The sequence below is a fragment of the Arvicola amphibius genome, chromosome 9 (genome assembly GCF_903992535.2).
Source record: "Arvicola amphibius chromosome 9, mArvAmp1.2, whole genome shotgun sequence".
Lineage (NCBI taxonomy): Eukaryota > Metazoa > Chordata > Mammalia > Rodentia > Cricetidae > Arvicola > Arvicola amphibius.
In genome coordinates, this window is record NC_052055.2 from 41,224,999 (window position 1) to 41,248,585 (window position 23,587).

At 39.1% G+C, this 23,587-nt stretch overlaps 1 protein-coding gene across 3 annotated transcripts in view; it reads right to left on the minus strand.

Moving 5' to 3' along the window:
* The window catches only part of Tcf20 (transcription factor 20), an 83,115-nt gene that overhangs the window by 43,706 nt on the left and 15,822 nt on the right, over positions 1 to 23,587 (minus strand). The window lies entirely within an intron of this gene.

Genomic DNA, 23,587 nt, shown 5'->3' on the forward strand with positions numbered 1-23,587 from the left:
ATAACTCACTGACCAGATAAAGCAGACTGCTTTAAATTTCACCTCCTTTTTCCTTATTCTATCCATTTCTGATAATGCAAATAAGCAGGGAAATAGTCTAAAGAATGAAAAAGGCATCTGTAACACAACAAAGAAAAGACTAGGAATATACAAACACATTCAATAAAGTCTTTTAAAAACTTCATTATTTAGATAAACAAATCTCACAAATTCAACTGGGATAAATATTCAACTGGGGTAAATAGTAGGATGTTATTACGAGCAACAAAAAACATTTCTTCATTAATCTTCAGTTATAGTAGGAAGGGTAACAGGAACCACTTTCATCTCTTTATTTTCATCATTAAACTGGCTGCTAAAGTGAGGTACCTCAAATAATGATGAGGCGGTTCTTTCAGGGGCTATCCACACCTGCTCCACTCACTGACTGAGAAAGAGAACTATTCTGAGACTCAAATGCAAACCACTTCAGGTTGCCTATAATTACCAACTGCCTATGATGACTATCTTCTGGGACACTCAACTCTTTACTACTATGGATTTCTTAGTCACCCCGATAAACATCCAATCTGACCCCCTCTTGACATAAAATTGTGTCCCAAGTACCCCCTCTTGACCACCCACCCTCAACTTCCAGGTATTAAGTGCTAGATATAGGCCAGAGACTAGCAGTTACTAGTCTTTTTTTTTCTTTTGGAGGTTCCAAGAAGTTTCAGTACTTCTATTTTCCATGTGGCTTTCCATTTGCCATCTAATATTCAGTTATTACTATTATTCCTATGGTAGAGAACAATTAAAAAAAAAAAAAAAAAGAGCTGAAAAGACTATCCAGAAAGATGGTTCCGAGGCTAAAAGTACCTGGGTTTAGTGACCGACTCATAAAAATGTGGAACTCTAGTTCCAGGAGATCTGACACCCTGCTCTGATCTTCTTGGGTAGAGGCATATAGTTAGTACACATACACACAGAAAGCATTTGTTGCTCTTGCAGAGAGGACCTGGGTTTGATTCCTAATACCGACATGGTAGCTCACAATTATCTCTAACTCCCATTGCAGGGGATCTGATACCCTCTTCTAATCCCTCAAGGCACCAGGCTCACACATAGTGCACAGACATACACATAGGCAAAACGTCCATAAATTAAATATGAAACCAACAAATTAACCAACCATTCATATAATACATACATACAATAAAAATTTATGTGTACGCCCAGGACCCAGGTTTCCAGAGTTATCTGAGCTGCCACTTCTGCATCTCTACAATAATCACCCTCTTATTTAAATAGATTTTTCCATGTTTATTTTTAGTTATGTGAATGTGTATGTGTCTATGTATGAATATATGTACTTGAGAGCAGGGGCCTGGGTACCCAGAAGAGGATGTTGGAAATCTTAGAGCTGGAGTGTTATAGACGGTTGTTGAGTAAACAGAAGTGGGTGCTGGGAATGGAACCTGGATCTTCTGCAAGAGCAATATATGTATCTCTTGCCTACTGAACCCTCTTTTCAGCCTCCTAAATTGATGTTACTTTTGCTTTTGCTTGGGATTGACTCCTTTCTCAAAGTCAGAAAAGAGTAAAGCAAGGTCAAACTTCTTCAAAGGACTTTAAAAACAAACCTTTAAAAAGTTATGAAAGTTTATAAAATATACATAGCTAGTCCTAATATACTCTTCCCACAGTGGTCTATGGAGCTTGTGTCTTAGTCCCCCTTAAAGGAAGTTAAAATGGAGCTGCCTATAGGCAACTAATTACATTTGCCATCTTCTTGCTTTGGGCTAGGCCACCAACACTCTGCTCTGCTTACCAGGCTCACTTCCATACTTACACCACCCCCTTCCTGCCAGCCACATGGCTTGTCCTTCTCACCCCTTTTTAGTCTCTGGACAAGCACTACCTGTTAGCAAGACCTCCTCCTGAGTATCTTGTTTAAAACAGCTACTACGTACCCTCATCTTTGTTCCTCCTTCCTCCTTTACTTTGTTCCCTCACTCTCAATACAGCTGCAGTACAATCTAATAAATTAAAGCAAAGAAATGTTTACTATCTTACCACTCCTTCAACTTAAAACATAAACTCCTAAAAGGCAGAGACTGCTGTTTCTTGCTATAATATTCATATGTCATTCAAACAGTAAAGAGCAGAAGCAGACATTTTGCATGGACAATGAAATGGCTTAAAAATCAGGTCTTGGGGGCTGGAGAGATGGCTCAGAGGTTAAGAGCACTGGCTGCTCTTCCAGAGGTCCTGAGTTCAATTCCCAGCAACCACATGGTGGCTCACAACCATCTGTACTGAGATCTGGCGCCCTCCTCTGGTGTGCGGGCATACATCAAGGCAGAATGTTGTATATATAATAAATAGATAAATCTTTTTTAAAAAATCAGGTCTTATAGAACTAAGCTAGAGCTCACATATTCAGAGACAGTGCTAAGCGGGTGAGAGAAGAAGTATCATCAATCTAAAAACAGAGCTGGAAGACACTTAAAAGCTACCTGTAAAATCCTTTGGGTCCAGTTCTATGGAAAACCCAAGTTAACTTGGCTACACATGAGAAATATGAGAAACCACTTCAAAAGTAAACAAATACACAGCAGATGAGCAGCAACCCTAAACTGTTTTCTTCTTTTTTGTGTTTGTGTGTGTGTCCTCCCCCCGCCCCCCACAGGGTTTCTCTGTGTAGCCCTGGCTGTCTTGGACCTTACTCTGTAGACCAGCATGGCCTCAAACTCAAGAGATCCAACTTATTCTGCCTCCCTAGTACTGGGATTAAAGGTGTATACCACCACCACCCAGTGACACATTTTTTTTAAAGACTTATTTTGTGTGTGTATGCCTGAGTAAGTATATGCTATGTATGTGAAGGTGTCCTGGAGGCCAGCTCGAGTTACAGGCAGTTGTGAGCTGCCCAAGATAGGTAGGTACTGGGAACACAACTCAGGTCCTTTGGAATAGCAGCAACAAGCATTCTTAACTTCTGAGTCAACCTCTAGCCCTAAAATAATCTCTAGCCCTAAGATAAGGACATTTTTGTTTGGTTTAGTTGTTGTTGTTGCTGTTGAGACAGGGTCTCTCTCTATAGCCCTGGTTATCCCGCAACTCAATATAAAGATCAAGCTGGCCTCAAACTCAGAGTACAGGGATCCTTCTGCCTCTGCCTCCCGAGTGCAGGGATTAAAAAACCATGTGCTACCAAGCCTGGCTCCTGACCCACTTCTAAAATACCTTATAACTGAAGTAGCTAGACATGGGTCTAAGTCTGATTATGTATGGTCACATGACTCAAAGCTCTCCTTTTAAATGTTTATATTAAAAAAGAAATGTCAGGATCTGAAGAAAACCACTTCTTGTTACCTTGAAATACCTCTTCAACAGACACCATTTCTCCATGAGTACTGTTTAAACACCATCTATTTAGGTGTTTAATGTTTGACCCTGTTCAGCAATTACAATGTTACTAACTCAATCCTCAGAAGACCAGAACTCTCATTTTACAGATGAGGAAACTGAGGTACAGAATTCATCAAGTTCATGAGAGCCCAGTGTGGCAGCGCCACTGGCTACATCTGTCCTACTACATTATGCGGAGGACTCTATCAGGTCATAACATGTCCCTTCAGTGCTGTCCCTTCAATTCTGTTCCAGCTGGTTCTCTACTTCCTCCAATCTTTAGGAGTGCTAAGAACAATTCCATCAACATCTAAACTTCCCTTGTTTCCAGCATACTTCTAGTTCTTAGAATTTAGTTCTTAGTGGCTGACGAGAGATAAACTGAACAAAACATTAAAGTTAGCAGTTAACTGAAGGTATGAAAAGCTGCTTCCAGAGATAATCTCCTTATAGACACTTTCTGTGTTGTTTAGTTAACTCTTCTGTAAAACTAGCTTCTGAAGGTTTGAACGTAAATCATGCCATTTGCTTTCTATTTTTCCTAAATCAGAGCTACCAGGAGACCACTTTAGATATCAGCAATTTGGCCTGGGGCTGCCTGGTTATTTTAAACTATATCTCTACAGAGAAAACAGACATGGAAAAATTCCTCTGTGGCCCTGTTCCTAGCCCTGTACTAAACACTCCTTTACTGTGGATTATCCCTCTTTTCCTACAGTAATATAGTTTATAGACTTGAAAGGAAAAAACATGATAGCCATTATCTCCTGCAGAGTACACACTCTTGAAGTGTGAGTACCGAAAGTGCTCCAAGTTTATCCTTTGTAGGGGTTTCAAGTAAAGCAGTCAGGAAAAAGTAAACTTTCAGAAATAAAAAATATAAACTTGGAAGTATTTGCAACTTATAATCAGCATATAAAATATCCCAATATGATCCTACCATATAGATACATAACAAAAGGAAAATATATATGCCAAAGTCAGCTGGTCATCAATGGGGAATTTTCACACCTATCTGGAAGAGATTTACCAACACACTTTCCTTCCCTTTCCTCAAATTTCACATTTCAGATGGCCACAGAGGTGTACCAATGAGGTCCAGGACTTTGAGTCTATACATTCCAGACTATCCCAGCTGTGACTGATCTCTCCAGCCTGGTAGAAAGCTGGTGACATCACCATTTTATAGAAAACTAGCATTAATTTTTATTGTTTTTGTCATCATCTAAGAGCATTACACTCCCCAATCCATTCTTTTCTCCCTAAAATCCTCTCAAATATCTTCCAGAAAGTTCTTAGCTTTCCAAGGAGGTTTAACTAACGACCTTTTATTGCCAGAATAACAGAATATGTTCCTTACTTTAAAAAAATAAAATAAAGGGGCTGGAGAGATGGCTCAGCGGTTAAGAGCATTGCCTGCTCTTCCAGAGGTCGAGTTCAATTCCCAGCAACCACGTGGTGACTCACAACCATCTGTAATGAGGTCTGGTGCCCTCTTCTGGTCTGCAGGCATACATGAACACAGAATATTGTATATATAATAAATAATAAATAAGTACATAAATAATTTTTTTAAAAAAGAGGAAGGATACAATCTTTAAAAATATAAAAAATAAATAAATAAAAAATAAAATAAAATAATGAACAAAAAACTTCAGTCCTCAAGACAATAAATAGTTCTACTTAAATCCCATGTGAGGATATACTATCTGCCCTTGTGACTCATTCTTCACCCAGTGACAAACTACTTTACAACCTAGGAGGAAGAGTATGAAGACAATGGACAGGCTTCTGCCCCAGTTTGGAGACAGTGAAATATACTCTCCTGGCCCTGACTAGGCAATTTCTGAGGCTGGTAAAGACTTTCTACAAACAGGGATGGCTCTGTCAGTTATCTGGCAAACTAAACATTTAGCCATTTTCTCTGAGCTCAGAAACTACTTCTTGCCCTTTAGCTGAGGAGGTATCAACAATGTCAGGCCAGAAGAGACCGCTTTCCCAGTTTGGCCATCCTTCTGCACTGCTGTCCACATGCAACATCAGGAGCTGAGGTGGTGGTGGTGGTGCTACTTTTCAGAGTCTTTTCCAGCAGTGTTAAAGAGAAGCACAAGGGCGATTAGAAAAATTGGAAAAAGAGAGGCTGATACGACCTAGAGGCAACTGCAGCAGATACAGACTCCCACCAGCTCCCTCACAAACTTCCAAGAATATCTCCTATGATAGTTCAGTCTCTGGTCAGCATGAACAGGCTCTCCCAATTCCAGTTCTTCCCATGTCTGCCCAATCCTTAATTCTTTTTTTCCTGTTTTTTGTTTTCTTCCCCTTTTTGATTTTTTGAGACAGGATTTCTCTGTGTAACAGCCTTGGCCATCCGAGAACTCATTTTTAGATCAGGCTGGCCTAGACCTCACAGAGCTCCATCTGCCTCTGCCTCTCAAGTGCTGGGATCAAAGGTGTGTGCCACAACACTCAGCTATAATCCTTAATTCTTGTACCAAAATTTTTCATAGAATACAAAGCTTCTCTTTTCCTGAATGAACTCTAAATGATACAATTAAATGCTCCTCAAATTACCAGTTTGAATGTGTCACCTGTTTTCTACCAGGGCCCTGATTGATAAAGTTCACTCATTCCCAGAATTTCAAAGTACATTATTATCACTTGGGGAGTGAGAGACTTCTATTTCATATAATATAGTATACAACAGGGACTAATAACAAAACACTTAAAGATGTCAGACAAAGTACACAGCGACACTGCAAGAAACACACAAGGTTCAAGAGTAGCAATTGGAAGTTAGGCTGCGAACCAGAATGTGAGAGGGTCTTCAGGACTCCATTAACCATTATGGCCAGGGTTCTCACGTCAAAATGCTAGGTTGTGCCATTTGTAGTGGAAATGATTTCTATAAAGTCGACTCATATATATTCTTAGAAGGTCACCTGTTTTTTCGTTTTTTTGAAACAAGTCTCACTCGTTGCTCAGACTGGCCTGAAACTCACAACAATTCTCCTGCCTCAGTTTCCTGAGTACTGAGACATGACTGTGAGCCAACATGTGGCTTATTTTCAACAGCAAAGATAATGAATGTTGTCTTTCCCTGACCTCCTCAACAGATGAGTCCCAATTCATCTCTTTTAGTTTGCAAGGCTTTGCTTAATCACAAACCTGTTCTTTCCTATTTGTCCTAATCTATGGTTCTGACAAGAACACTTTCATCTTCCTGATCTGGAAAAAAAAATTATACAAAGTTTTATGTTCCGGCATCAGTCATAGGAACAAAAGAATACTTTCTTCCACTTACTATTTTGACAATGTCATATTCCCCACAGTCCTGGATGGCCTACAGTATCTTCTTGGTGGTTTCTGCTGTTTCTGCCCAACAATCTTGTTCAAAAGTGCCCCTGAGCCATGACCGTTCTCCAATGTCTGAAGCATCCATCCTTAGGTTCAGAAGTGCCCTCCTACTGTATCCTCTCCGACCCTATCAGGTCACATGAGCTCCAGGGTCCCAGGAGTTTGATGAAATGTGATTTTCTATACCTGTTAGCCTTAAAGCAAGCCATTTTTGGTTTACTTCACTTAATGAAACTAAACAGTAAAGTATGTTTCCATTTAACCAGTATCTAAGGAATGAGCTGCTAATATTACTAAAAATTACTATATATTAAGCAAATTCCAACATGTCCGGCTGTCTTGTTTTTATGTGTATACATAGATAGACATGAGGAAAACTGATGAATTATGACATGTTCTAAGTCACTTTCTAGGATATGCTTTAACTCAAATTCTTTTGATTCTTAAACTCGTGAGTCTTTCACTACACCATAAGTTAAACAAGAAACATCTCAAATCCACATTTGTTTTCCTTTTTTGAAAATTCTGATCAACAACTTGGGTCAGGTCTAAATTAACAATGGCTATTGCTAATTTATTGCATGCCTAACACATGCTACACACACTACCAGGCACTTTAAATGTTAACAGATTCTCTCCTTACCGTATCTACAATGTGTTAGTATTCCCTTTTATAAACCAAGGCTTAGAAGTTGCATAAATTAGTCATGTGTCTCATAAGCAGACTAAGAAACACTAAGAAAGGAATCTTTAAGTTTGCCAAATTGAGTTTTCTACCTTAAACCTGGATTTATCTGTCTCATCTGCTTTATGTGCATGTAAACTAAGTAAATTAGACTGTTTATCTGTCCAGTGATTTGCTGAGTTTTTCCTAGTCCATATCTAGTTTGCAAAAAGAATTTAGCTTGTCCTTGAGGACTGGCAAGAACCTCAGTACAATTAGTGCTGATGCCATTGGTAGGTCTCTGACAAAGAAATCGCAAAAAAAGGACTCTGAAAACATCATAGGAAACCAAGTCAGTTGGAACTCACAAACTTTTTGGTATCTCAGGAAAAAGAAACCTGCAGTGTTCGGTAGTTGGCTCTTGCCGAGCAGTGATGGCGCATGCTTTTAATCATAGCACCTGGGAGGCTGAGGAAAGAGGATCATCACGAACTAAGGCCAACATGGGAGAAAGAATTACACAGGAGACCCTATCTCAAAAAACCCACCCCAATTTTTTTTCCAAAAAAATTTAAGGAAGACAGACATGATGGCACACACCTTTAATACGAGCACCTGGGAAGTAGAAGCAGATAGGCTTTCATCTGTGAGTTAGAGGCCAGCCTGGTCTACAGAGGCATTCCAGGCCAGCCAGGGCTACATAGTAAGACTCTGAATCAATGCCAACTTAAGAGATCATATGCCATCTGGTGAAATAGGCTGAGTGCAGTACAAACATAACAAAAGCAGCATACGTTCTTACGAATTTCTAAAGATATAAATTGGTAATTTAAAAAGACTATTCCAGTGTGACCTGTAAAGAAAACTGCCAACAAGCTGTAAGTCTTTTATCACTTGAAAATGATTAAGCAAATTATGGCATAGCTACTTAAATAGTACATAAATCAGTAATTGTGAAGATTCTAGCCACACTGCCTACTATGTGCATACCTGTGCTACAAGTCCATTTGGAAACTGGACATTCTTATAGATGGATGACAAAGAAAATGATGTGGATAAATAAAAAGCTTTTGACCATCTACAATGGCAGGATTCATATGCCCTCACATACAAAGAATAAAATTTACACTACTGGACTTTACATCATCTTAGCTAACAGCAAAACATTTTTCTGCCCAAGGGAAAGAGACAGAGACACCCCACAAACCCAGAGGCATGGGTGATGACCAGACATGCCCTGCCCCAGGAATTCAAAGCCAACACACTGCATACCTTACACATTACAGTGCCCAAGTGGGTATGCACATCACTGGCTCAGACGGTTTTTAATTTGTTTGGTTTTTCTAAGAAATGGGTCAGAAAACTAGGAATGATGATGTACACCTTTAATCCCAGCACTCGGGTGGCAAAGGCAGATGAATCTCTGTGAGTTCAAGATCAACCTTGTCTATATAATGAGTTCCAGGACAGTTGGGGCTGTGTAAAAAGACCCTGTCTGAAAAACAAACACACATACACAAAGCAAAAAACAAACAAGGCTTACAAACAGCTCAATTCCCTGATTTCCCACTATACATTACATACACAATTGGCAGGCCTGCTTTTAGACATAAGCCCCAAGAGCCCAGAGGATAAAGATGAAGCTCCTGGAGGTATGACTGCAGCTCATATCCTATCTCCATACCCACCCCTATTGCCATCTAACTTACACAAAGGGGCGTCCAAGAGTCAATTCAAAAAGCTACATGGGAGAGCATGATAGCTCAACAGTTACCAGAAAAGTGACAGGAAAGTAGAACTAGTGGCACTTAGGCTAACTAGATCTCCTTCTCAGTCTTTGTTACCTGTTGATGCCTAAGGCTTTGGGATGTCACTGAAATTTTCTTTTGCATTTAAATGTTAATAGTACAGTACAGTACTATTTTGTACCTTTTGTCTTTACAAAAGGATCACAATTAGCAATCAGTGCTGCCACTTAAAGGCAGTGTCTCTATAATTCCTTCAATATACTTTTTGAATTGAGTCAAAAGACTAACTCAAAACATAAGTAGGCAAAAGCTGTATGAGGAAAACTATAAACTTTTTTGAGAAGCCCCAAAAGGTTCAAAACAAAACTGAAACAAACTGGAAGAAGTCAAGACTGTACCAGATTAATAAAATAACAAAAGTATTAGTTTCACTTTTAAATAATTTCAAACACACAGAAAAGTTCTAAGTGCTTGCATACACCTTTTGGCAAGATTGCTCAACTCAGTGCTTTAACTCATCTGCTAAGTTTTCTACATATATCCAAAACCACAAAACTCTGCCTGATCACTTTGAGAAACCTAAAAGCCAAAAGCACTCACTCTTCTGCAGAACTAGCACACAAGTCTCCTCATTGAGAAGCCAACACTACTACTGCAGTACCAACCCAGCCCACAGACAGGCCCTACCTCAATTATGACAACAGCCACATTTTTCCCCTTCTGGTCCAACATTTCATCCAAGCGTCATGTCTCTATTGCTGTCTATTGATCTGCAGTAGCCCCTCAATCTTTTACTGACTGTATGTCCTTTCATTCCATGGGGTACCCCTCAGCCTCAGACTGGTCTGCATTTCCTCACGGAGAGACTGGTAGCAACACAGAACACACAAGATAAACAGAAATGTCAACCCATTCATACACTGCTGATGTTAACCATCTGGTCAAAACAATGTTGAGCAGGTTCCTCCAAAGTCATATCATTTTCCTCTTCAAAATAATCACTTTCTGGGGCAACTGTAAGGGTCTGTCAATACCTTGTTCTTGGTCAAATATCCACATCTCTATGAGCTCTGTCAGGTAATGATACTCTAGCCATCATTCCTTATACATTTGTCAAGGGGCAAAGCATTATCTCTTCATCCATTTGACACTCAAAGTGTTCCAGATTTGGCCAGCTGGAAACCCAACTAGCATCAGTGTCCTGACATTTTCTGGTCTATTTCCTGGCAAAAGATGCTTCAAATTCATCTGATATTTTTCCTGCTTCAACTCCTAGAAGTACCCACTTCTCCAAAGACAATTCCTCTTCAAGATGATTTAGCAACAAAGATTTAGCTGATAGGACTGAAACTAAGATATCAGTACTTCCAGGTAGAAAGTGCTATGCATGGGCTGGAGAGATGGCTCTGTGGTTAAGAGCACTGGTTGTTCTTCCAGAGGTCCTGAGTTAAATTCCCAGCAACCATATAATGGCTTACAGCCATCTGTAATGACATCTGGTGCCCTCTTCTGGCCACCAGGCTTACATGCAGACAGAACACTATACATAATAAATCTTTTTTAAAAGTGCTATGTATATATAGTTACCATTCTTATAACTATTTTTACACATGTAGATACATGTTAAAGATCACACTTATTAGTCCAATTCCAGGCCAACATTTCTGAGTTCTTTTCATCTTTGCGTGTTTGTTAATTCCTTTCTCAGACAGCAAGAAACCTAGCTCTCATAATCTTTACCATATACATACCTAACAGTTTACTTCTTTTGCTCAATACAACCATCTCCCAAAAAGATTCAGTCTCATCCTTGTACCCTGCTCCTACCTCCCCAGCCACGGAACTTTCCACTATCTCTGTGGTACACTTCTATTATAGTTTGAAAAAACTAATTCCAAAATTCATCTAAAGAAAAATCTAAACAATGTATGTGGTGGTTTGAAAGAAAATGGCCCGCAAAGGGAGTGGTACTGTTAGGAAGTGTGGCTTTGTTGGAGTAGGTATGGCCTTGTTGAAGAGTGTCACAGTTGAGGGGAGCTTTGAGGTCTCATACACGTTCAAGTCATACTCAGTGAGACAGTTTTCCTGTTGACTGCATATCAACATGTAGCAGCAATAAGAAGTTCCTTCTCCAGGACCATGTTTGCCTGCATGCTGCCTTGCTTCCTGCCATAATGTATTAAACCTCTGAACTGTAAGCCAGCCCCAATTAAATGTTTTCCTTTGTGAGTTGCTGTGGTCATGGTGTCTCCTCAGCAATAGAAACCTTAAGACAATATGTGAGAATAGAAAAGAAAAATTGGAAAACTATAAAAAGGTGAAAAATACTTGCCCTAACCATATCAAAATGTTTAAGTATAATTAAAATAAAGGGCAGAGACAAGCATACCACTAAAGGGGATGGGGGGATAACTGTTAGACCTCACCTGACAATATCCATAAAAACAAACTGCAGGTAACTTTAAAAGCTAAACATCATCTTTTAAAAAAAATTAAACGAAAATACAAAACCATTTAGTCTTTGAGATCAAACTGACATTCTCAGTTTTGTTCAATTGGTTTGTTTCGTTAGTTTTTCAAGACTTTTTTTTTGGGGGGGGGGGGGATGGGGTTAGCCCTGAACATCCTGGAACTTCTGTGGACTAGGCTGGCCTCAAACTCAGAGACCCACTTGCCTCTGTCTCCCAAGTGCTGGGATTAAAGGCATGTGCCACCACTGCCTGGCTTTCAGCTTGTTTTTTGAGAAAAGGTTTTGCTAGGTAGCTCAGGCAGCCTCTAACTTACAATCTTCCTGGCTTAGATTCATGAAATTGATGAAAGCACAAGCCATTTTTAGTTTCTCACTATTGTGTCTTACCAAACAGAACTTATTCGATTTCTCTGAAAAAAAAAAAATCATTGATTTGCCTAGGAACAGGCAAAAATACAAAGTAGGTAACACTTCACTCTGCCAAAGACGGGATATGCTTTCCACCTAATGGAGATGGAGCCAACAAGTGTCAGGAAGAAACTGTCATTTTATAGACCTGTGTATGTGTGCATGTGTATGTATGCATATACATTTACTATAACAAGTTGAATTAACAATGGGATCTATCCACCATGGCAGCTTTTCCACCCAGATATGAACAAGGATAAACCTCAGTGGCAATGCAAGTGAAAAGGGACCTGGTATTTGGAAGGAATAAAACGATATTGGAGACACAACAATAGAAACATTTGTTAAATCTTAAGAGTGGTGATAACATGTGACCTTTGAGGGAGAAGGTATTATTAAAGCCTGGATTTTTTTTTTGTATGTTGACATATTTTTTAATGGTTCCCTATATAATCAGTTTGAAAAAATAGTAAAATTTATGTAATTCAAGACCTTTTAGCTTCTGCCACCAACAAAACTTCCACATCCATTTCTCATGGTCTAACTTTCAGACTCAGGCCTCAGACTTGTAGGCTTTAGATCTGTTCCCATGTCTTGAATACTAGTTCCCTTCCATTTTCACTGTCTGACTAACCAGAGTCCCCTGCTCTAACACTCTTTTAAGAGCTGTCTTTAAGTGAATTAATCACTCCTGCCAGTCCTGAAGTTCCAGGCATCACAGATTCAGAATCAGACAAATTTAGTCTAAACTCAGCTTTGCAGCTTACTGCTACTAAAAGTTTCAATGTATTATGCACTTTAAATCTCAAGTTTCTTCAAGCATAGAACAGAAATGCCCCTCTGGTCAGACACTGATAAAATAAATTATACACCACATCATTCTGTGGGCCACAACTGTACAGCACATGGATGGGAAGCACTGCTGTTCTCTGAAGCTCATGGCAGGGTCTCGGGCACCACAGGCCTAAAGAATCATATTCTGCATGTCAGGCAATTGTAGTATTGTTTAACAAAGACTGATGAAAGGTCTTGAGGATATAAGGGCCCCAAATTGGAATCTATTATAAGTCTCCTGTGAGTTTTGAACTGGATGGTGACACACTCTAGTTTCAGTTTTCAAATATCTTGACTGTTTTATAGAAAACAAGTAGGGGAGGAGCAGAGCAAAAGCATATTTAGTAAAGAAGTTATTTGAGTAATCTGGATGAGGGATGTTGGCTTCACAGATGAATGTGGTGTTGATGGAAGTGGTATGTTAAAGAAAGGACATATTTTGAATTCAGGGCCAACAGAAATTGCTAGTGTATCAGAAGTAAACATGAGGGACATAAACAGCACAGCAATACTAGCTGAACACCAGTGCTTTACATCCTTTACAGGTGAAAACTCAAGTCTGTACCATCATACCAGGTGTGCACAGCTGACAGCCTCACTTTATTAAAATGAAGACAATAAAGCAGAGGTGAGATGACTGATGAAGGCCCTACAGTAGGTAGCAGATCTGAGTCCTGGCAGCAGGCTTGTGTCTAACAGTACTCTATAGTACCATCTCCTACAGTGCAAATGCAAAAATGGGCACTGCTGGGGAGGGGGATAGACTGGAGCACAATAGGAGTAGTGCTTGCCTGACATGCCATCTTTGAGATTCCCACTAGACATCTCAGTGGAGGGAGAGATGTTAGACTGCTGGCATGACTGGATCTAAGGTGGGGATAAGGTAAAAAGTCAGCAGCACAGAGAATTCAAAGCCAAAAGAATGAATTAGACCAATTGAAGCAGGTTGTAAAATCAATTTAGAGGGTCTTGAACTAAACACTTAAAAAAAAAACCGGAAGGCAGAAAATAACAGATGATGGATCACAGTAAGATGAAGTATACAAAACTAGAGAAACAGCTCAGTGCTTAAAACCATACACTCACTGTCCTTACAGGACCCAAGCTCAATTCCTAGAACCCTAGCCACAACCACCTGCAAGGGGATCTGATGCTGTGGCCTCCTAAAGCATCCATAAACACACACATACAAAATGAGAAACAATAAAAATAAATATTTAAGTGATTTGAAGGGGCAAGTTAGGAAAATGGGGGACCACTTTAACTGGGAAGGGAGAAGGAAGTCGATATAGAAGAGAAAGAGGAAGGGGAGGAAAAAAAGTAAAACACAAACAAAAACCAAGAACAGGCAGGCATCAGAAACCCCCTTTCAAATAGTCGTTCAGGGGAGTTTGAGACTCCCAAAACAATACAGGCTACTGTTGTTGCCCTCAGTAGTCTCCCAGAAGTTGAAAGTAAGTCCTTATTGTTGAAGGCACCATTCATTTCAGACACAGGACCCAGAAGACTTGAATATGACCTGAAAGTGTTTTCCTGAAGAGTAGCTTTTACAGTACAGGAGGGTACTATGTGTGTTTCTGTGGTGGTCTGAATAAAAGTGGCCTCCCACAGGTTCAAAGGGAGTTGCACTGTGAGGAGGTGTGGCCTTGTTGGAGTGTGCACATGAAAGTGTGTCACCAGGGGTGGACACTGAGGTATCAAGTGATTGAGCCAGGCCCAGGCTCTCTCTCTTCCTGCTGCCTGCTGATCAGGATGCAGAATTCTCAACTACCTCTTCAGCACCATGTCTGTCTGCATGCTGCCATGCTTCCTGCCATGGCAATAAACCTCTGAACCTGTAAGCCAGCTCCAATTAAATGTCTTCCTTATTCAAAGTTGCCATGGTCATGGGGTCTCTTCACAGCAATAGAAACCCAAACTAAGACAGCTTCCAAGTAAGGAAAGCAACCAATAGCTCTTTCCAGCTGCAAAACCTATGAACCACAATGATCAGTTCAGCCCAGTACCTTTAAGGGTACAATACTGGCACACATCTCGGTGGTAACAGCTTTCTAATTGGAGTGAAGGCCATTCAACAGGAGGAAAACTATGCCTATTACTTGAAAACTAACTACATAGGATAAGTGAGATTTGCAATTTTTAGAAAATAACTTACTTCTAACACTTGATTAAATATGCATAATTCCTAACCAAATTCTAAATATTTATCTTTATAGCCCTCGTCAAAGGTAAGAGTAGTTCTCACTATCAAGAAAAAAACTTTGAAACAGAGAGACCATTACTGAAAACCACAACTGATCAAAATACAAAGGTGCCCAGCCAAAATGAATCCATCTGCAACATTAACTCCTGCACCTAAGGATGGGAGCTGGGATGGAAGAACTGTTAAGAGCCAAAAGACCAGGAAATCTGCTCTGTGACTGTGTCTCCTATAAATGACATGGAAGTTTCACCTACAATACCTCAATAATTGTTGCCTACACATACCACCAACAGACATACTAACATGGAAAAGGGGAGATCTCACAGGCCACCACTTATCAACAAAGATCTACAAAAAACAAAGGAATGCTGGGAGAAGAAATAGTTTTCCCCAGGGATGAGTCCCTAAATGGTTATCCATTACCAAGTAGTCAGCCTTGAAATTATATATAAAAGAAACACTAATAGGACTGAATAGATTGTGTGTGTGTGTGTGTGTGTGTGTGTGTGTGTGTGTGTGTGTGTCAAAGAGAAGAAGCCATGAACTCCAGAGGGAACAAGGAAGGATACATGAACAGGGTTGAAGGAAGAAAAGGGAAATGATACTTCATTTTTTTATAAAAAGGATTTAAAGAAACAAAACACCATTAAACAAAGATGGAGCACACAAACTAGTTTATGAAACAAGTTTAATTTTTTAATTTTCATATGTGTGATACCAGGCTGTCACTTGGTGTGGTGGAGTTTTTTGTTGGTAGTGGGTTGTTTTGACTTTTGGGGGGGGGGGGGCGTGGAGGGGCTGTTTGTCGTTTGTGAACAGGGTTTCTCTATGTCCTGGCTGCCCTGGAATTTGCTCTGTAAACCAGGCTGTCCTGGAACTCATAGAGATCCACCTGCCGCTTCCAAGTGCTGAGGTTAAAGGAGTAAGCCACCATTGCCCAGCTAATATGGTTATTTCCCCTTCAACTTTATCCAGTGTGGAACCTTGGTACTCCTAAGGCTGAGCACAGGGCACACAAACATGAGGTAACTCAAGCTCACAGTGCATGTTATCTTTCTAACAAAAACAAAGCTCACACATGAAGAACAACATTTTAGAATGGGGATAAAACTTAAGTGGTCAGCATGCAAAAAGCCCTGGATTCAATCCACAGCTAACAACAGTTTTACTTTAAACAACGGAGCAACTAACAGTAAAAAGGGTTTCTATAATCCCTGCCTCCATTTTCTGCTCTGAACCTCATTGAAGTAAAAGGAGAAGCAGGTTGATTTTTTTTAACCTTATCTACAAGGTGCTGAACATAATAGGTCATTACTTATGAAAGGTAAAAACTGCTTCACTTACATTAAAATTTAAATAATACAAATCAAAAGATGGCTTTTTAAAGCTTTTTTTCCTTGAAAGAACTTTTGAAAATTACTTTCCAGGGGCTGACCCTTGAAAGCAAGCTTCTGAATATAGTATAACAAAACGTAAAAACACTAAGATCTGCTTCAAGCTAAAGGCAGGGTACTAGATATTTAGAATTTGGAAAGCTTTTAATACCAACCTAAACATATCTGAATTTATGGGAAGTTAAACCCGAACAACACACTGTAAAACAACATTGCCAACTAACAACCTCAGAAAAGAAATGTAAAATAAGACAGATTTTAATGTGTGTTTGGCCTTCTTGCACAAACCAATGAGAAAAGTAGTCAACCAAAGCATTCCAACTTGATTTTACTGAAGGTACCAAAGTCACTGGTCAACCAATCAAACGAAGCAAAAGGCAGAACAAAGTTCTATAAGTCTGATCCACTTAGATAAAAGCAATAGAGCTTTTTAGTTTACAGGGTCCTCTCCATCTAGCTGAGGATGCAGGCATAGGAGAAACCTATATGAATGATTAAGTTCTGTGAAAAGAAGAAATATAAAAATGGGAAAAAATAAAATTCCATGGTTGCCACAAAGTCATAACTCCAAAATAATGTGTTAGCTCTCAATCTCTTTATTAAAACTGTATGTTTTTGATCCTGTATATGGGTAAACGTATCTATGTGTATATGTGTGACTTGCATGTGGATGCCTTGGATGTCATCCTCAGAAACATCTACCTCCTTCAGACTGAAGCACACTAATTAGGCTACAGTAGATGGCAAGTGAACCCAAGATTCTCCTGTGTCTATCTCCCCAGTGCATTACAGTGGATTACAAACACAAGTCACTTCACCATGAATTCTGGATATCAAACTGTGTTCCTTGTGCTTACAAGACAAGTGCCTTACTGACTGAGCTACCCCCACCTCAACCTTGCAGCTCTTATATGAGCATCAGTAAGCAAAAGGATTTCTAAAGCACTGAATTTCCCTATCTATGAACAAAACTCAAAACCACTAAAGTCCACACCTATTAAGAAGAAATAGTTTCCTTGCAGTGTCCAAGAAGAGGACCAACAATTGACATGCTGGAGGGTAGAGAGATGGCTAAGCAGTTAAGAGTTCCTAGTGTTCTCGCAAAGGACCAAGTTGGGGTTCCTGAGCCTATGTGGGGGAGGAGGTGACCTCACAACTGCCTATAACTGCAGCTCTAGGTGATCTCTAGCCTCCACAGGCACTACACTGGCATGTAATATATAATTTAAAAGAAATATTTTTAAAAATAATTAGCAGGTTAGCTTAAGATCACAAAGAAACACAAAATAATGTATTTTTTTTTAAAAAAAGCATTATCAGCACAACAGCATAAGATCTTCATGAATGCTGTGACCTCTAGACCCCATTTTAGATTATTACTAAGGGAAAGGGGCAGGAGGACTGTAAACCTAATAGACAATGAGATAAAAGAAAACTCCTGATAATTGTTATTTGCCTTTCCACAGAGATCTGAGAAGCAGTGAGCATAAAACCTAGCATCTCCTCCTCAAATGACAATCCATCCTGAGGGGTCAAGACGGTAAGCGTTACACTACTAGACAGGACACAGTCATGTCCGTCCTGGGACAAGGAGTGGTGAGCACTACTCTCTTACCTGCAGTCAGAAGAAATTAGGTCAAGAAGAAATGAAGAAAGAGGTCAAGAAAATAGGCTTTAAAAAAAATCTAGAAGGTAGGTGTGGCAGAGGCAGAGGCAAGCAAATCTCTTTGAGTTTGAGGCCAGCTTGGTCTACAGAGTAAGCTCCAGGACAGTCAAGGCTACACAGAGAAACCTTGTCTCAAAAAAGAAAAAATAAAATAAAAAATAAAAAGCCCTAGAAACAGAATTATATCTTAGTAAACAGAATGAGAAAACTTTTGTTTTAGCAAGGTACAACTACTTCCCTATTCAACTTGTGTGCTATTGATTCTCCTGGATAATACATTGAAGAAAGCAATATGTTTAGAATCAGGAAACCTAAGTTTAAAATACTTTCTAATTTTATCTCTTGTAAAAATCTATCCATGCTGGGCGGTGATGGCGCACGCCTTTAATCCCAGCACTCGGGAGGCAGAGGCAGGCAGATCTCTGTGAGTTCGAGTCCAGCCTGGTCTACAAGAGCTTGTTCCAGGACAGGCTCCAAAGCTACAGAGAAACCTTTTCTTGGAAAAAAAAATTAAATTAAAATAAAATAAAATAAAATAAAAATCTATCCATACTACTCTCATTTGTAAAATGGAATAGGGTGATACCTCACAGTAATGAGCTACAATAATGTAAATTATCATCATAGTATTCCCACCCTCACCTTAGCCCTCTCTAAGGTCAACTTCTGAGCCAATAAAAAAATAAATTAAAAAAAATTTAAAAGGTAAGAAATAAGCAACAAAAAAATAGGAAACAGATTAGCAACAAATCAAACAAAAGTCAACCCTACAAACAATATATACCAAAAACTACTTGGCAGCAGTTAATTTCCATGCCATTATTGTCAAATGATGAAAATGCCCCTACCCTGAGCTCTAAAGGCCATCCATGAAAACATGTTGGGGTAAAGTCCTCATTAGCCCGCTAATTCAATCAAGAATGCTAAGCACCATCTCACTCTACACTGTAGGGGTCACAAGCCACACGCCTAGTTGCTACTCTTCCTACCCAGGGACACTACCTGGCTATCAGAACCTCACAGTTAAGAGACAGATGGCCTCTTAAGTTTAAGATTTCTTTTCTTTGCCTCATCATTGGCATAAAGCTAGTAAACACCTGAACCTCAAATCATTCTAAAATGTTTGATTCTAAAAGAGGTAAACAGATCTTTGAGTTTGAGGCTAGCCTGGTCTACAGAGGAAGTTCCAGGACAGCCAGAGCTACATATCCCATTTAAAAAAAAAAAAAAAAAAAAAAAGAGGAGGAGGAGGGGGGAGGAGAAGAAGCAGATTAAAAAAATTGGTTAATTTTTCAATTAACTGATTGGTCAAAATAAACTACCAGAAATACAAACCAGAAAAGGTAATAAAAAGGATACAGTAAGAAAGACCAAGAGAGAATGCAGTGAGGCAGTATATAAAAAGAACCACTAGAAATTTTTCCACAATTTTTCCCAAGCCACAAATTCAAGATGTTGAACACATGGAGTATATATGTACAGGGCTGAGCAGATGAGAGCCTAGATTAAAGCATTTAAAGACATATTAAATTCTTTTTTTTAAATTTATTTATGTTTGTGTGTACTGATGCTTTGCCTGCATGTAAGTCTGTGTGAGGATGCCAGATCCCCTGGAGCTGGAGTTACAGAGAGTTGTGAGATGCTATGCAGGTGCTGGGAATTGAACCCGGACCCTAAGGAAGAACAGCTAGTTAACTGCTGAGTCATCTCCCAGCCCAGGCATGTTGAATTCTAATAATCCCACCATAGATGTATTCTCAAGCAAAATGACAGGAACAAAATGCTAGGGAGCAGAATTCTTAAAATTTTTATTATTATTATTATGTGTGTAGATGTTTGGTCTGGTTTGCATCCATGTCTATGCATCATATGCACTCATGAGGTCTTCAGAGGGCAAAGGATCCCCTGAAACTACACTTAGTTATGTGTGTGCTGGGAACTGAACCCTAGCTTCTGGAAGAGCCAGTGCTTTTTAATGCTGAGCCACCTCTCCAGGTCATAGGGAGGCAAATTTTAAGGAACTAAAGGTGAACACTGACAGGCACTAAAGGGCCACTGACAGGAACACACTACACTCAGCCAACATTCCAAACACCACACTATTTGTATGACTCAAACCCCAGACCTTGGGCATGAAAAACTTAAAGAACAATCTTTTAATAAGGATTTTTTTAAAAAGAAAATTCTTTTTGTGGGAGAGGTTAATAAAGATATTTTAACCATTTTTTAATATAGATTTAAGCACTATAGTTAAGGGAGGAGAGGTGCTCAAAAGAAAAGACATATCTAAGAATATGGGTGTTGGATTCTCCAAAGGATGGCCAGAAAAGTCAAATCTAACAGGTAATTCTTAATTATCTCTATTCAAGATGACATAAATAATTCAAATACCTTTTCCTCTATTACTTAAACCAATATGAAGAACCTGAGTCCTACCAGTAATTAATGAGAGGAAAGCCTTCAGTAGTGAGCAGAGAAAAGACCTGCAGGAAACATGGAATCCTTCAGCCATTTGGAAACTTACCTTAGAAGGGAGCAAGAGACACACACATAACAACATGTTTGGAAAGCAGAGTTTCTCTCTCATTCCATAGACTGCCATTTAGAAGTGTCCCTAAAATTCTATGCTTGGAATGTGACCTTCGGACTAAAACACGAGAGGTAAAATCAATATATAACTCTAAATGTCTGTCTAAGTCTCTTAGGAAAAAAGTTAACTTTCAAATTTTTACTTGTGCTGAAACTGACTCCCAAAACTTGGCTTTCCAAATCTCACAGTTCTGTGAACTATACAGGTTTTAAAGAGATCTGAAAGATCTTAAAGATATCTTTTTTTTAAAAAAAGAGTAAATAAAAATATAGACACCTAAATAGATTTCCAAACCATTTTTTCTTCTACTGCTAGGATTCCACTTTTGTCCAAACCTGCATAGGACTTATTCATGGGAGCCCCTAAGGTAGCCCAACAGTAGAAGCATTTGCTGAGCAAAACAAATAACTGAGTTCAATCTCCACCCAGGACCCACTTAAAAAGCCAGATGTGACCAACACATTTGTAATCCCAACACTCTTACAATAAGATAAGAGAGAGAACTGGCCAGAAGCTTGTAGGCCAGCTAGCCTAGAGCAGTGGTTCTCAACCCCTCTTGGAGTCAAATGACCGTTTGACGGGGATTATATATGAGATATCCTATATATCAGATATTTATATTACAATTTATAACAGCAGCAAAATTTCAGTTATGAAGTAGCAATGGAAATAATTTTATAGTTGGGGGTCACTAGAACATGAGGAACTGTATTAAAGGGTTGCTGCATTAGGAAGGTTGAGAATCACTAGCCTAGATAGAGTGAATTGACAGGAATGACAAGACCCTGCTCTAACAAACACTTTGAGAACCAACTCCCAAAAGCTGTCCTCTGACCCCCATTATGTGTGTCTGCATAGGCATGCATGCACACACATAGCCCAATCTAACAGCAAGCAAGCTCCATGCCAAGGAGAGACCAGTCTCAAAAGCAAGTGGAAAGCATCTAAGTAGAACAACACCCAAAGCTGACTTTTGGTCTCCACATATAACTACAGGCAATGTACATGCACCACACAAACATGCACTCATGCCAAAAAAAAAAAAAAAAAAAAAAAAAAAAAAAAAAAAAAAATCAAAGGATTTGGAGACATTTCTCTGAGGAAGAAAGAAACACAAATGGCCAACAAGCATATGGAAAAATGTTCAACATCATTAGTCATTATATAAATTCAAGTCAAAACCACTACCACACACCTTTAATTCCAGCACTTGGAAGGGAGGCAGAGGCGGGCAGATCTCTGAGTTCAAGGCTAGCCTGTACTCAAGTTCCAGGACAACCAGGGATACAGAGAGAAACCCTGCTTTCGAAGAAAATAATAACAATAATAATAATAACAACAATAATAATAATAATGTTACATAAAACTAAAAAATTACAAATGCTGGCCAGGATCCAGGAAAACTAGAAGTCCCATATTTTGTGATGCGAATGTCAAATAGTATAACCACTTTGAAACAGAACATAGCAGCTCCTGAAAGACTGTTACAGAGTTAATATATAGCCAGCATTCTGCAGAACAAATACTTTCTTTTTAAATAGCATCTCATGTATTCTAGGATAGCCTCAATTGAACTATGTAGACAAGAATGACCCTGAACTTCTGATCCTCCTGACCCCACTACCTTCCTAGTGCTGGGGATTACAAGTGTATAGCATCACATTTGGTTTATGGGACACAGGACTGAATAAAGATTTCATGCGCTAAGTAAGCACTCTTTAAACAAGGCTACATTTCTAACCACAAAAAATTACTAAATGCCAAAGTTTATTGTCACATTATTCAAAATAGGCCAAAGGTAAAAAGAACACAAACATACATTATTAAATAATGGACAAAAGGGTCTACAGTACACTTACAATGCAGCATTACTCAATCATAAGAGGACTGAAGTTCTGCTACATTGTACAAGGATAAACCTTGAAAATAATGCTAGTAAAATAAGCCAGAGACAAAAGAACAAACATGATTCTATATATATCACATAACTAGAACATGCAAATTCAGAAACAGATTAGAAGATTGGAGGTTACAAGGACCTGAAAGAGCAGGAAATGGGGAGTTATTGCTTAATGCCTCGAGTTTCTATTTGGGGTAATGAAAATGTTTTGGAAACAGTGATAATAGTTGCACAACACTGTGAATGTAATTAGTGCCACTTAACTGTACACATAAAAAGGCAAAAATGACTGTTATCTATCCACCCATATAAAAATACAACTTAATTTTTAAAACTTCAAGGAAAATTAATATATAGACACTTCAGAAGATAGTTTGGCAGTTTCTTACAAAGCTAAATCTAGTGATGAATTATCAACAAGCCATACATCTAATTATCCAAACAAGACAAACATGAAAACATGCTTTATTTATATTTGTCAAAAATTGTTAGCAACTCAGATGTCCCCTCAGTAGTAAACAGATAAACAAACTGGTGATATACCATAAACAAAATATTAATAATGATAAAAAATATGACCTATGAATCTTCAGAAAGAAATAGAACTAGCTGGGTGTGGTGGCACACACATAAAAATCCCAGCACATAGGAAGCAGAGGCAGGAGAATCATTCCAAGTTTGAGGCCAACCAAGACTACTACATAGCAAGACCCTGTCAAAAAAGAAGACAACAAAGAACCTTTGAAGAATTACTGTATGAGAAAACCAGTTTGAAAAGGCTACAGACAGTATAATTCCAATTATATGACATTCTGAAAAAGACAGTGAAAAAGATCTGTGGTTGCTAAGGATATGGGGAATGGGGGGGGGGGGGGACACGGACACAACAACTGGGGGAGCCAGGGATGGAGCTAGAACAAGCACACGAGCATACAGAGGGGCCTACATAGTAGTCAATCC